Here is a 14,368-nt window from a genome sequence, read left to right on the forward strand (position 1 = left end):
GAGTGTATACTCAGTGAAATATGAGTCATCATACCATGTTGACACCTGCAGAGGCATGCTTATTAATGGCAGTGTTCACAATAGCTACATTATGGGATCAACCCCGACACCTGTAGTTTTTTGAATGAGAAGTGTCCCCCCATAGATTCAAGTGTTTGAACACTTGTTCCCAGTTGATAGCACTGTTTGGGGAGATTTAAGAGATACAACCTTGCTGGAGGAAGTATGTCATTAGGGATGGGCTTTGAGAATTTATAGCTTCATCCCACTTCGAGTTCACACTCTAGAATCTGTATTCGTGGTGGAAGATGTGATCTCTCAGTCATGGTCCAGTCACCCACTGCCATGCTTCCCCTGCTCTTATGAACTCTCCCTCCAGATCTGTAAGCCAAAATACAATCTATGATTTACCTTTGGTCTCAGAGCTTATCACAGCAAGAGAAACCTAATGAATATAATGCCCACCAACAGATTAATGAATAAAGAGAATCTGTATTCGTGGTGGAAGATGTGATCTCTCAGTCATGGTCCAGTCACCCACTGCCATGCTTCCCCTGCTCTTATGAACTCTCCCTCCAGATCTGTAAGCCAAAATACAATCTATGATTTACCTTTGGTCTCAGAGCTTATCACAGCAAGAGAAACCTAATGAATATAATGCCCACCAACAGATTAATGAATAAAGAAAACATATCACCATCTTAGACTGTTCTGTGCTGTGATACCAGAATACTAGAGGCTAGATAATTTATAAAGAAGATAAATTTGTGTCTTACAGTTTTGGTGGCTGGGAAGTCCAAAGTGAGAGTGCTAGGAAGTTTGGTTTCTGGTAAGGTCATGGTCTGGGCTTCCAGGATGGTGTCTTAAATGCTGTATCCTGCAGAGGACAGGGAAGAGCACAGTTTGTGAGACAGAAAGAATAGAGAGAGAGAGAGAGAGAGAGAGCAAAAGGATATAGGAGAAGAGATGGAAAGTCCAAACATTTATAGTAGTCAGATAACACTACCTCATCTATTGATTTGTTTTCTTAAATTATTCAACAGTTGCAGGAAAAATAATTTGTGTATTACAGTTTATACAATTGTTTCAATTCTTTCAACAACTTTATGTTAAGTATCCCAATTTTTGAGACAGGTTTGTCCTGTAGCTCAAACTAGCCTGGGACTCACTATGTGGACCAGGAAGGATTTGATCTTATAGAGACCTGCCTGCCTTCTACCCTGATTGCTGGGATTAAAGGTGTGCCTCATCATGCCTAGTTAATTATTCCGTTTAAAATAGAATCCTGAAAGTAATTCAGCTTGTCTAGGATCAGGGGCAGAGAGAAGAAAGAGATAAATAAGGTTTAAATAGTATGAAACACCAAGTGGAAATTTGGTATTTTATAAGCCTACTGAAAAATACACACATTATATATATATATATAATGAACACATGTAAATAACTGAAGGCTATATAGCAAGAATCACAGTGCCAGGCAAAGGAAATCTCCCTTCAATTTGTTGGTCAGGTAGATCAAGAGACTCCCAACTCTCCCTCACCCAGAAATTATCAGCTGCCAATAGTTCTTCAACTAAGTTTGGGTCCTGCTGGCCGTTTCCCAAGTTCCTAGGTTTTTGTCTAATTGAGTTTGCATGGGTCTTGTGCATGTTGACACCATTGCATAAGTTCAGATGAGGAAGTCCCCAGAGGCATGAAGGATTATATTTCCTTATGTTCATGTGCCAACCCTTGCTCTTACAATCTTTCTACCCACTCTTTCTCAATGATCTCTGATCCATTTATAGATGAGATTTACTTTAGGGGTCCTGAAGTCTCTTATTCTCTTCACTTGGGCCAATTGTGGCTTTCTGTGTGCATAGCACTATGTTGCATGAGGAAGTTTTGCTGGTGAGAGTTGAGAGAGGCTTTAGTATTCTTTCTACCTCTTGTTCCACAATGTTCCATGAGCCTTAGGTGTAGAGGTTTCATTGTAGATGTGTCATTTATGGCTGAACATCTCTCAGACTCTTACTCTCTGTGTGTGACCAGTTGTAGAACTCTGTAATACTCTCCATCTGTCACAAAAAGAAGCTTCTTTGATGAATGGTGAATAGTCTACTTGTCTGTAAACATAAAGATTCATATTTAACATACAGTAAGAAATCACATTTATCTAGGGATGTGACAGAGGTAGGGTTTTATCTAGGATCTATGACCTCTCCAGCCATGTGTATTTGGCTATGTTTACAGTGCCACACATGAGTTCCCTCCCATTGAGAGGGCTTCAAATTAGTTTTCAAGGAGAAGGCTTCCAAGTCAGTTTCAACCCCATTGCTCCAAATCCTGTGTCTGATGTGTGTCCTATCTTCAGCAATATGGTCTTTTCTTCAAGTTCTCAGAGGCAATCAAAGGCTGTAGAAATAGCCTGTGTCATCTTGGGAATCTCTTAGACAACCCTGTCCAACAACTCAAAGGGAGATTTCTCCTGTCTGGTATTGTATTTCTTGCTATATCTTTCAAGTGAACACATACACTCATGTTTAGATAGTGTATGCATATTTTTCAGTAGGTTTTTGAGCTAATATAATTCCCTCCAGCTTTCCACACTACCTAAGCTTTATTTGTCTTTCCTCACTCTCTCCCTGGAAAATTATTTTCTTATGCAATTTGTAAACAGAGGTTCATCCTTGATTGGGGGCAATCCTAGAACTCAAAGGGCATTATTAGTATTTAAAACAAAGATGAGTAAATGCTCAGAACTGGTTACAATGGACTCAGTTTTGAGAAACTAAAAGAAAGAAGGTTGCTATTCATAAACTAGAAGCTCCCATTGAATCTAGACAGAAGCCTGTCTACAGGAGGTGCTGCCACTGGTGTGGAAACTGCATCCTTGCATTTGAGTAGGGATGCAGGAGCTTTTCATGCTGCTGTTGCTTGTTCCACAGTTGGTTGCATATTCCTGCACATGGACAGAATTTAGATTACACTCCTACAAATGTTGCTGCCATTTCTCTTCTTTAAATTTGAAAGAAATTATTTTTTCCATATGAGTGTATTGCTTGCATATATGTAAGTGCACCTGTGTCATGCAGTGCCCACAGAGGTAAGAAGATGGTGTCAGATTCCCTTGGAACTGGAGTTATGGACAGTTGTTAACCACCACGTGGGTGATAGGAATTGAACCCAGGTCCTCTTCAAGAGAAGCCAGTGCTCTTAACCACAGAGCCGTCTCTCCAGCCCCAGCTGCTATATTTTGATGTACCACAGACAGTAGAAAAAGAAATGACTGTCTTCTTCCTCCTTTCATTTCATCTCATTTCATTCTCCAATGTCAAGGGAACCTGGCAAACAGAGCTTGTAGGTTTCCATTCTTTCCAGTTGCAAAGAGAAAAAAAACCCTGAAGAGTGAGGCTAAGTCTGACAACTATTAGGTGAATAGTCCATATAGCTCAGCCTTTGGTGAGACAGTGCTCACTCAACTCCTTTCTGTTCTTATATATACATAATTCAATAACAGTCACAATGGTGTGCTGCCTTTATGTGGCGAATAAATTTGCATATAAGCCAAAATGCGTTCACCCTGATTATTCTGCAATTTAAACACTAAGTTGTAAAATTAGCCACCATTCCATTTCTGATATAGTATACAGTAGGAAAGGAAGAGAAGAAATAGAAAAATCGCAACAGAAAAGGCAAGACAATCACATGCAACTACCACATTTATCATTCTATAATGCTTGTTACTAGACTAGGACTGTAGTGATATTAACACCCTCTTCTGCTGCTCATTCCTTATTACTTTGACCTCAAGCAGAAACTCATCTGGTTGATATTCTTTACCTCTCAGATAATTTGAAACTTAATTCATAAAGAATCTGAAATGATAATAGAAATAGTAATAGTTACTACATAGGCTACCTTAGGTTTTCGTCATAATCCACCCTGTCCCATTGTGGACCAGCATTCTTTTATCCCCTAATAACAGAGATTAATTGCTTCTCTTTGCTTTGTTTGCTGTTTTGGTAACAGGAAGATTCCAAAATGGCCAAGCAGCCATCCTGCCTCCTAGATCAAAGGAACTACCGTGTCATCTGGTAGAAACATTTTCTCTTGGAAATTAAGACCTTGAAATAAACAGAACTTAAACTCATGGGGAGAAAGACAAGATTATTCAAGATGCTTCAGTCCCTTGATTTCCTACATCTGTTGATTCTGGTAAACACAGAAACAGTATCACATTCTAATGACTGTTTTAAAGCATATACCACATCTTTTAGGACAGCATCATATCTTTGGAGAATTTCCTCATCCAGAAAGAGCTGCTGGTCTTCAGCAGTCCATTCATACCATTTTATTCATAAGGATGGAAGTTTCAATGTGATGGTAAGAGAAGTGAATTTCATGACTGTGAAATAAAGAATTGGTCAGTAGTTGCAATAACACAGATCATAGAGCCCTAATATGTCTATCTCTTAATCTCTCAGCCTCTAAATATGTTATAAGAACTGGATTTTGTATGTGATCAAGTTAACTTTCCTGAGCTGAGGAGAAGGTCTTGAATTCTCTGGGTATCCCAGTGACATAATCACAAGTGCCCTTGAAAGATGGAGGTGAAGGGAGATCCTGCTACAGGAAGGAAAGTGTATTAGTCAGGGTTCTCTAAAGAAACAGAACCAGTAGAATGTATATATATGTATGGATTTATTAGATTAGCTTACAGGACAGAGTCTGAGTAGCACAACATTGACTGTACCATACAGGGGAAGCTGAGAATCCAGTAGTTGCTTAGTTCATGAAACTGAATGTCTCAGTAGTCCCAAAGTCCTAATCTGATGCTGAAGGCCTGATGAATTCCAAGGCATCTGCTAGTCTTCAGTCTACGTTGGAATCTGAAGACATTGGTCATGGCAGTAAGACAAACACCATGAGAGAGAAGACAATGGACAAAAAAGCAAGTGCTCCCTTCTGCCATGGCCTTTTATATGGGCTGTCAGCAAAAGGTAACGCCCACATTTAGGGTAGATCTTCCAGCTTCAGATGATCCAATCAAGAAGGTCTCTCTAGTTTCAGTTAACCCCAGATCCAGTCAAGTTGACACCCAGGATTAGCCATCACAGAAGGTGATATGAAGTCAGAAGCAGAGGTTAGAGTAAAGAACTTAGAAGATGGGAAAGTGTCCGCAAGCAAAATAATACAGGTGGGTCACAGGAAGATCATAATATAGAACAACAGACCATCTTCCCAGACTCTGGGGGTAGGTGGAAGTCCTGAGGATACCTCATCTACCTTGACTTTAATCAATTGAAACCAATTCAGTCTTCTCGTTTCCAGATCTTTAGGTGGATTAATTTATGTTTCTTTAAGTCTTTTAAATATGCAGTAATTTTTATAGCAATAATGACAAGCTAACACAGCAGCAATGTCTTGTTGACTATTCCAACAGCAATAGGCATTACTAATAAACCACAGGAAGGCACTGCATGCAAGAATGTGAAACTCACTTTTCAGAATGATTGTCTGTCACAGATCTCATCCCTTTTCATTATGGTAGGGTCAAGTAAAGTCAGCCTAACACTGAGTAGCTGCCTGATCCATCAGGAATGATGCTGCCACAACGGAGTGTACATCAGTGTCCACCATGACATGGTAGAAACTCATCAGTGATGTCAGTCACATCAATCCTATCAAACTTCATCTTGTTTGAGCCAATACATAACTTTCCTCCTTATTGGCATAGGTATTTTTAGCCTTAGCTTATTAAATAATAACTAGAGTGCCTGGGAAAGAAATTTGTTGATATCCAAAGGATATTACATTTTGTCCTTGTGGCTCACAGAACATCCTATGCAGTGGGGATACTTGTCTGAGCAGTCACCTGGAGCATAATATCCTTATATTCTATTCCATCCTGAAATGTTTATCAATGCACATTTCTCCCAAAATGCCTTCTAGCCAAATTTCCAATCGGGGTTTTTCCAAGTCTCTGATGTAGCCGACCATGAAATACAATGTTAATAACTTGAGTCAACTCTAAGGCAGTAGCACAAACAAATATAAGACTGGAAGTTATTCTAAATTATAGGCTCTGCTTTCTTCACTCTGTACAAGCTATAATGTTGCATGAATGCATTTGTAACTTACTGTCAGTATAACACACAAAGCCACGAGTGCTTAGTACTGATTTATTTTCTTGCTTAAATTGTAAGTAAAGAATTTCACATGGGATTGTGGGTCTGTCTGTGTTTGAGAAAACAGGATCCATGCAGCTGAAGTGTCCATTGGAATCTGAGAATCTGCTCAGGTACTGCCCAGTAGTTGTGTGAATTTTTTTCCTGGGGAGACAAACAGATGATTATTCACCCCACACAGGGCATCAGTGATAGATCAAAGAAACAACTCCACTCTAGTCTAGCCTGGTGAAATGGTAAGATTAATCAGGGTTCCATAGGAGCATGAGTGAGGGCTTACTGACAGGAACATGGATAAGGAATTATTTACCAGAGCATAGGCAACTTACAAGCAGCAACACTACAGAAGAAAATGTTTCTGTTTTCTAGCAACCTTTAACTAAAGATGTGTCCTCAGGAAAGGATATGGGTCCTGTGAGCACTTCCTCTAAGCAACCATTAATTAGCCCCATATATTGGAGAGTGGGTATGGCAGGAGGAGCCCCTCATTCTTCTATGACTAAACCTTAATGGGCCCAATCTTGTCGGGGGGGGTCTTGAACCCACAGCTTCTGAGTGTGCCAGAGGGCAGTAGCCATGTGATGTCTCCAGGACAGTATTCTACAATACTCTACCCCTTTATTTTGCTCTGACATTGTTTCTGATGCCTTTTCTATGATATTCCTTGGAAGGGGTGATAAAGATGTCCCATTAGGGCTAAACCTTCATGAAATCACTTATTTTTAGCACATGGACCAGTTAGGAATCTCTACTGTAACTTCTGCCCAGTGGGAAACAAAAAGTTTCACCTAGAAAAACAAAAGCATAAACATAAATGTTTAGAAGGCAGTTTGATGGGAACATCATAACCATTCAGCAAAACAGCAGCAGCAGTATCCCATTTAGGGCCTATGAGTTCCCCAGCCATAAGTTTTTGGCTACCATGGACTTACGTTAGCACAGGCTCACACTACTAGATGTGAATTTCTTCCTATGCTGTGAGTCTTAAATCCAGTCAGAAAGCAATTGGTTGTACCCATAATAGCCATGCCACCATTTCTCTAATGGGCGCATTTTGCCTTACATTTAGCTAATATAGTACACAGGGTCCACAGCTGAGTACAGCTGCTGATGGTAATTCTTCCTCATCACCCTACAAAGCACCTTCTAGCACTAAGAAAGCTAGCCAACAGGGAGGAGCTGTTGGCCTCAGCTTGATTTCTCCATGTTCTGAAATCAAGGTGTGCAGTGTTTTCAGCAATCGGGCTTTACCATCTAGTTCTGGTGGACAACCAACAGTGATAACAATAGCCTTTATTGTTTGGGGGGTTTAAAGTATCTCCTCTTCAACAACTTGTAGAGATGTACCATTCCAGCTGCTGTTGTTTTCCTTGATCAACTTTATTACTTTTGCATTATCTTTTTCCATCCACGCAGAATATCTTCACTCTACCTATTGCTTTAACCTTTTTAAAATACACTTTTAATTGAATTTTTGTTTATTTCATACACAACATCTTAACATCTTTGTACCCCCTTCCCATTTGTACCCTCCCATAGGCCTCATGCATTCTGTCATTTATGTTAAAGCCTATTAAGTAAAGTTAGTGTCCCCTGGTGTCCCTCAGTACAAGTTCATCTACTGTGGTCTAGTCAGCCTATTTAGAGTCACTCCCAGTAATAATCAGCTTTCCAATAGTTGTTTGGCTAAGATCGGAGCCTACTGTTTTAACTTTTATATGTACCAATTATTGGAAGATTTTTCTCCTTCACCCTGTTGTATATCTTCTATGTTTTAATCAAAGTTCTCAAGAACTTCAGAGCTGCGTCTTGCCCTTGTACTATGTATGGATGGCACTCTAGTTCTTGCTCCTTAGGTGTTCTTTCATGTGTTTCAGGTGCTTTTCTAAATTGATGAAACACTTGGAGATTAGAATTATATTAGATTTTTCAAAGGGTGGACAAAATCTTTGAAGGCCCATCACCCCTGTTCCAATGAAGTGCTAGTTGATTTCAGGAGTCAGCAGCTAAAGACATACTAAAGAAAAACATTAGGAAAGCCTAACACATATTTGAATGATTCCACTTCTTACACTGACTGTTTGCTCAAGAGATCAATGAAGGGTACAGAAGCGAAGATGGGACACTACCTTAGGTTGCCCTTCACAAGCCATGGTCATTCTCCCTGAGCCATCCCACTTCATGATCCTAGACTACTGCTGACAGGCTTAGTGTGGCTAGTTCAAAAGTCTCAGCCCAGCTCAGGGCCTAGGGGGACCAGTGCCATGCTCCTGCCCACTCCTTTGAGCTAGTCTCCTGAGCCTGAGAAGCTCTGGGCATTTGTTATTGATGGGGAGCCATGTCTTTATCAGCCACACCTGGCTGCTCAGTGGGACTTGAGAGGGGTGAGCACATTCCACTCTAGTATACTTTCCCCCAGGAGAGAAATCTACACAGCTTTCTCAGGGGCAGTGGGGTTAGCTTAGCAACTGTGGGAAAAGCCTAGTCTTTTCTACTCACTGATGTGCCACTGATACCTTAATTGACTTCTGTTCCTGCTTTAAAGCCTTATAGAGGCTCAGAAGGACTGAGTTTGGATTTGTTATTTTTTTCTTAAGGAATTTAGCATGACACTAATCTTGCCATATTTGTTTATGAGTGACCCAGATAGGCTCCTTTGTCTGTTTTGTCTTCCTCATCCACTCTTGGATCTTGGTTGCTTTAATTCTTTGCAAATGTGATTTGTATGCCAATTAAAATAATTCAGACCTGCCAGAGCGTCTCCTATCTTGTTACAGTCATGGCCTCCCAGAGGTCTCAGCAAAACCACAAATCATACCAGTCCTGAGGTCCCTGAATTAATTTCCTAACTCTCCTATGGACACAACCCTGTATTGCCCAGTGAACTGGCACCTAAGACCTCCATACCAGTCCTGAGGTCCCTGAATTAATTTCCTGACTCTCCTATGGACACAACCCTGTATTGCCCAGTGAACTGGCACCTAAGACCATCTCTCCCATGCTTAATTCCCTTAGAAATGCCTGTCCCTCCTCTTCCAGTCCGCAATGTCCACAGGAACCTCAGACAGTGATAATCATGTGTCCATAATGATTCATATGAGGGAGTCTGTCGGGAAATAATTTCCCTTATGCGGCTTCAGTTTATGCAGCCTTTGTCTCAGGGAGGTACTGGTAATTATATTACTCAGTTTCTCTGCTCTCACTGATCCCACCCACCCCTGTGTCTTGCAGCCTTACCAGCCATGCTGTGAGAGGCTATTTCATTGCTTCTTTAAATGTCTTCCCCAGCTCAAGCAGTTCGTCTGCTGAGAATTTGCTAACTGTCATATTTTTCTCTACTAGTCATTCTTAAGGTCCCCATCTTATGCCTATATCGTGAATTTTTCCTTCCTGTCTACAAAAGACCTGAAGGGTGTCTTTTAACACTTGTACCTTCCTTGACACTTCCTCACTCTCTGATTCTTCCCTTGGGCTCCAAGTTTCGGGATTCCCAGGAGGGGCTACTCAGGCACATATCTAATTTTTATCTTCTTCCCATATGCCTCCTCCACCCAGCTGTCAAAAACTGCAAGCAGCCTTCATCTCAGTCTCTGTTTTAGTTCTTCCATTTTTTCTGCCAATTTAGAGGTCAATTTGGAATACAAACGCATCCACATGCTGTTTTCTCATTGTAATTCCTCCTTTACTTGGAGAAGTTCTTTCCAAAGTTGCCATACAGTTCAGCCCCAGTTGCATATCGTATTGCCCAGATCAGAAGCCATGCAACTGATGTCACAGCCTGATTATGATCCTATTCCCAACATGCCACATTCAGACATTTAATATATCCTCTAGTCCATCAACCATTTGGGAGTGTACCTGCACTCATGAATAACACGGTTCATTAAGGAGGCCTGCCATGCCACTCTAAGCCACATAGATGAATATGGCCACTGAAGATTCCTCCTACAGACACTCTAACCTCCAGTGGAGCAGCCCTATGTATATGTCTTTCACTAGCAGCTGGGATAATGCATCAGCTATATAGCAAGAAGGCATGCCATTCCATAACACATGGGGAGAGATGGTTGTGTCAGGATTGCCCCTCTGGGTACTCCACCCTCAGACAGCTAGCTTCAGTTGCATGTTTTACCATTCACAGCAGATAATAAACGTTCTCCTAAATTCATCTTTGATTCTGTCAAGTCCCATATTTAGGCATCAAGTTTTCTGCTCAACCAAGATAGCGCATTCCTGAGAGACCCAAGAAATAATTCCACCCAAGTCTAATTTGGCAAAATAGTGATGTTAATTATGGCTACTTCTAAGACTATGAATAAAGGGTTACTTACAGGAGAAGGATGAGGAGTGACGCACAGGATCATCGACAACTTGCAAGTGGCTACACACTGAAGAAAATCTCTCTTCCAGCAAACTTTAATCACTTAAATATCCTTAAGGAAGGATGGGGCCTTGTGAGCACTTCCCCTCAATAACCATTAATTTCGCTATATATTTGGGAAGGGTGTGGCTTATTAGTCCTAACCTTAATGGGTCTAATCTCACGTGGGTCTTTTGAAAATGGTAACCACAACTGTTGAGTGTTCAAGAGGACAGTGGTGATGTCATGCTTGGAGGACAGGCTGCCCCTACATTAGTGCTCCAGAGAATGTTCAAATAATTAAAGGTTGCTTCTTTTCTGAAAACAATGTAAAGCATTATTGGGAGTGGGGAGTGTGATTAAGGTTTTTCAATCCTCAAGCCTGATCAAATTACACTTACAATTACCTTCTACATTCTTATATCAGTTTCTACTTCTTTGCTTAATATTGATGATCAAACATGTGTTGAACCCACCTGAAATCTACCATTGACTGCATTTTACTCTAGATGTAGCCTTGCTTCTGAACTCCCTATTAGCAAATTTTCTTCAAATAGGTATCACTACACCTCCCACTTCTTTACTTCCATTCATTCTTCATCTCATTGCACGGTAGGTAGACTTTTGGTTTGATACCCATTTCTCTGAAATTCCCTTGACTTTGTTATGAGTGAGTTCTCTGTCCATTTCTCTGAAATTCCCTTGACTTTGTTATGAGTGAGTTCTCTGTAAAAGACTTTTCTCCATTCCGTTATTGAAATTCTCAGCAGAATTTGGCCCAAATGATCACTCACACTTTTTGAAAATTGATATCTAGAGTATCTTAGTTTGTTTTCTATTGCTGTGATAAAACACTCTGACCAAAATCAACTTAGGGAAGAAAAGGGTTATTTGGCTTACATGTCTTTGGTCCATCTTTGAAGAAGTCAGGCAGGAACATGAGGGCACAAACCTGGAGGCAGGAACTGAAGCAGACACAGTGGAGGAACACTCCTCACTAGCTTGCTCCTCCAGCCTGTGCTCAGCCTTCTTTGTTATACAACCCAAGACCACCTGCCCAGGGGTGGTACCACTCACAGTGGGTTGTGTCCTCCTACATCACTCAACAATTAGGAAAATGTCTAACAGTCATATCCATAGGCCAATCAGATAGAAGTTCCCCAACTGACATTCCCTCTTCCCAGGTGTGTCAAGCGACAACTGAAGCTGTCCAGCAGATAGAGCTTGTCCTTCATGACCTCATACTGTCCTCATTTTCCTCACATTTAACTCGTCACTCTTTTTACATCATCTCTATATGACCAAGACTTTCTTCTCATCCAAACTCACTACAGTTATGTTCTTCCTTGTGTATCGGGGCCTTCTTGACCATAGTTATGGCATGTTAAAGTTTAGGCTGACTCCAGTCTTTGAAATTATCAGGCAGTTGGCCCAGGGTATGGGAACACATGTCAGCTGGACCCCGGTTGTCTTGGGACCAGGTCAGAGTGTCTCAGAGTGCACCTGCTAACTGAAGATTTATGACTTCTGTAGGTTATGCTTGGCTTGCTTCTGCAAAATAGTGATTGTTGCTTAATAGACTAGAAATTATTAAGGGGGCTTTCCACCTGTAAACTCTAGAACTTAAAACTCTCACCCCTGGTTATTGTTTCTTTGTATAAAAGCTGACCCTAGAGATGGCTCTCTTTCCACCTGTAAACTCTAGAACTTAAAACTTTCACCCCTGGTTATTGTTTCTTTGTATAAAAGCTGACCCTAGAGATGGCTCTGTGCTACACACGTGGGTTCCTGACATCCTTATGTAGTAACCCTGGCCAACTTTCATTCAGCAAAATTTTGTCTGAGTGGTTTTCTCTGGTGAAGCACTCCACAACATTTGGAGGTTCCACTGAGATCCCAGAGAATTAGACCTCAGACCTGTAGGGACCAGAGCAGGGAAGTAGTGAGTGCCTGGGCAAACTCCTAGAGGGGGTATCCCCTGAGATGTTCCAAGACCTCAAGATTTCTGGCCCCTGCTGCCCTGCTGCTCTGCTGTTATTTGGTATCCCCACGCCAAAAGATTTTTGAAGAAAGATGTTTGCTCTGGAAAACTCTGGAGGTGAGTCAGAGTCTGGGCCCCTCTTGGAATGACCCTTAGGGGCAGGCTGGACACAGCAGCTGACCACAGTGTCCAGGGAGCTGAGCAAGACATCTGTAACTACCTAATGAATGAGTGGTTTGTGTGATGGCCATCATGTGAGTGCTTTGTTGTTGTCTGAATTTGTGCTGGTCTCATTTGTTGTCTGTTTCTGTCAATCTGTCAGGGAGATTGGGGAAGCGAGCTGACTCCTCTGAAATGTGTGCTTCAGTCTGTCAGTCTGTCATTTACCAGGGTGTGGGCGGTGGGGGGGCAGTTGGCCCTTCTGAAATATATGTTTAAGTGTGTTAGAGATGGTTTGATCCATCCACCTCTGGGTTGCTGCCTGCAGTTGGGCGCCTCACAGAAAAGAAAAAAGGAGGCGCCACTGCAGCACTGCTTCCTGCCCTGGCCAAGGTCTGGTTGGGAGGGAAGCTGTAGCAGGGCAGGGACCTGGCTTTGTGCAGCAGGGCGCCCATGGCGAAGTGCATGGGGGCCATGGCAGGGCCCTGTCCATGACCCGAGGGATTGGTACTCAGGCCTGTGCTAGGAGCCAAGAGCAACCAGAAAGCCTGAGTGGTGGCGGCTGAGGAGGTGCTCTGCTGGCTGCCAGTAGGGCGGGGGAGGAAGGGCTGCAGCCATACAGGGATTAATCATTTGCCAAGGAGGGAGGAAGGAGCAGAGCAGAGGGCTATGGCCCTGCAGAGGGGATCTTTTTGCCCACTATCTGACCCAGCCAAAGGAAGGCGATTTTCCCAGGGTCCAAACCGGTGATCTAAGGGGATTTGGCCTCTTCCACTTGGGGACCCTCAGGCAGAATGGCTCTGTCTGTAGGCGGGTCCCTGCAGGAGCAGAGCTAGGCAGCTCTGCTTGTTGTAGACTGCCAGAAAGGCTCAAGCCTAGGCTGGGCTAAGCAGAGCGGGCTTTCACTGAGCACTGAGGTAGTGCTCCTTCTTACTCGGAGGGAGGCACCACCGATGGGACCTGACAGGATATGGCAGCAACAGATCGAATATGTTCCCTTTTTCTACTAGTGATCTGTATTATTAAAAAACACGTGGCACACGCCTTTAATCCCAGCGCTCGGAGGGCAGAGGCAGGCAGATCTCTATGAGTTCAAGGCCAGTCTGGTCTACATAGGGAGTTCCAGGACAGCTGGGGCTACAGAGACACCCTGTCTCAAAAAGACTAAAAAAAACAAAAAACAAAAAAACTACCACAAACTTCATGACTGCCAGCAACTCCTAGGTACCCTCTTCACAGTGGGTGGAAGAGCAGGATTGGTTTAGGCTAGAGTGTGGGCCAGGGCAGGAGCCACTCAGTGCAAGCTAGAGGAGCCAGGCTGCACCCCTGTCATGGCCGGGCAGCCCCCCGCCTCCCGAAAGGTGGTTTGTGTCCTGTGGTTGTCATCCTGTGTCGTTGTCGTTGTTGTCAGTCGTGGTCCCCTGTCCCCCATCTGTCTGTCTGTTTCCCACTGAGACACCTAAGACCCTAATTCTGACTCAGGTAAGGGGCACCTTTCACCAAGTCCTTTTAAGGAGAATAAAGGCAGCTGGAAGCCCACAAATCTTTCTAAGATAGGTGAGGTGATTCAGAAACCTCAAGAATCACCTGCTGGGTTCCTGGAGTGCCTTAGAGAGGCTTATTCGGATGCTCTAGAAAACCAGCAGGCCATAAATATTGCCCTTTGTCACCAGGTCGACTCCAGACATTAGAAAAAAG

The sequence above is a fragment of the Nannospalax galili genome, unplaced genomic scaffold, assembly GCF_000622305.1.
Source record: "Nannospalax galili isolate Female #2095 unplaced genomic scaffold, S.galili_v1.0 scaffold128, whole genome shotgun sequence".
Lineage (NCBI taxonomy): Eukaryota > Metazoa > Chordata > Mammalia > Rodentia > Spalacidae > Nannospalax > Nannospalax galili.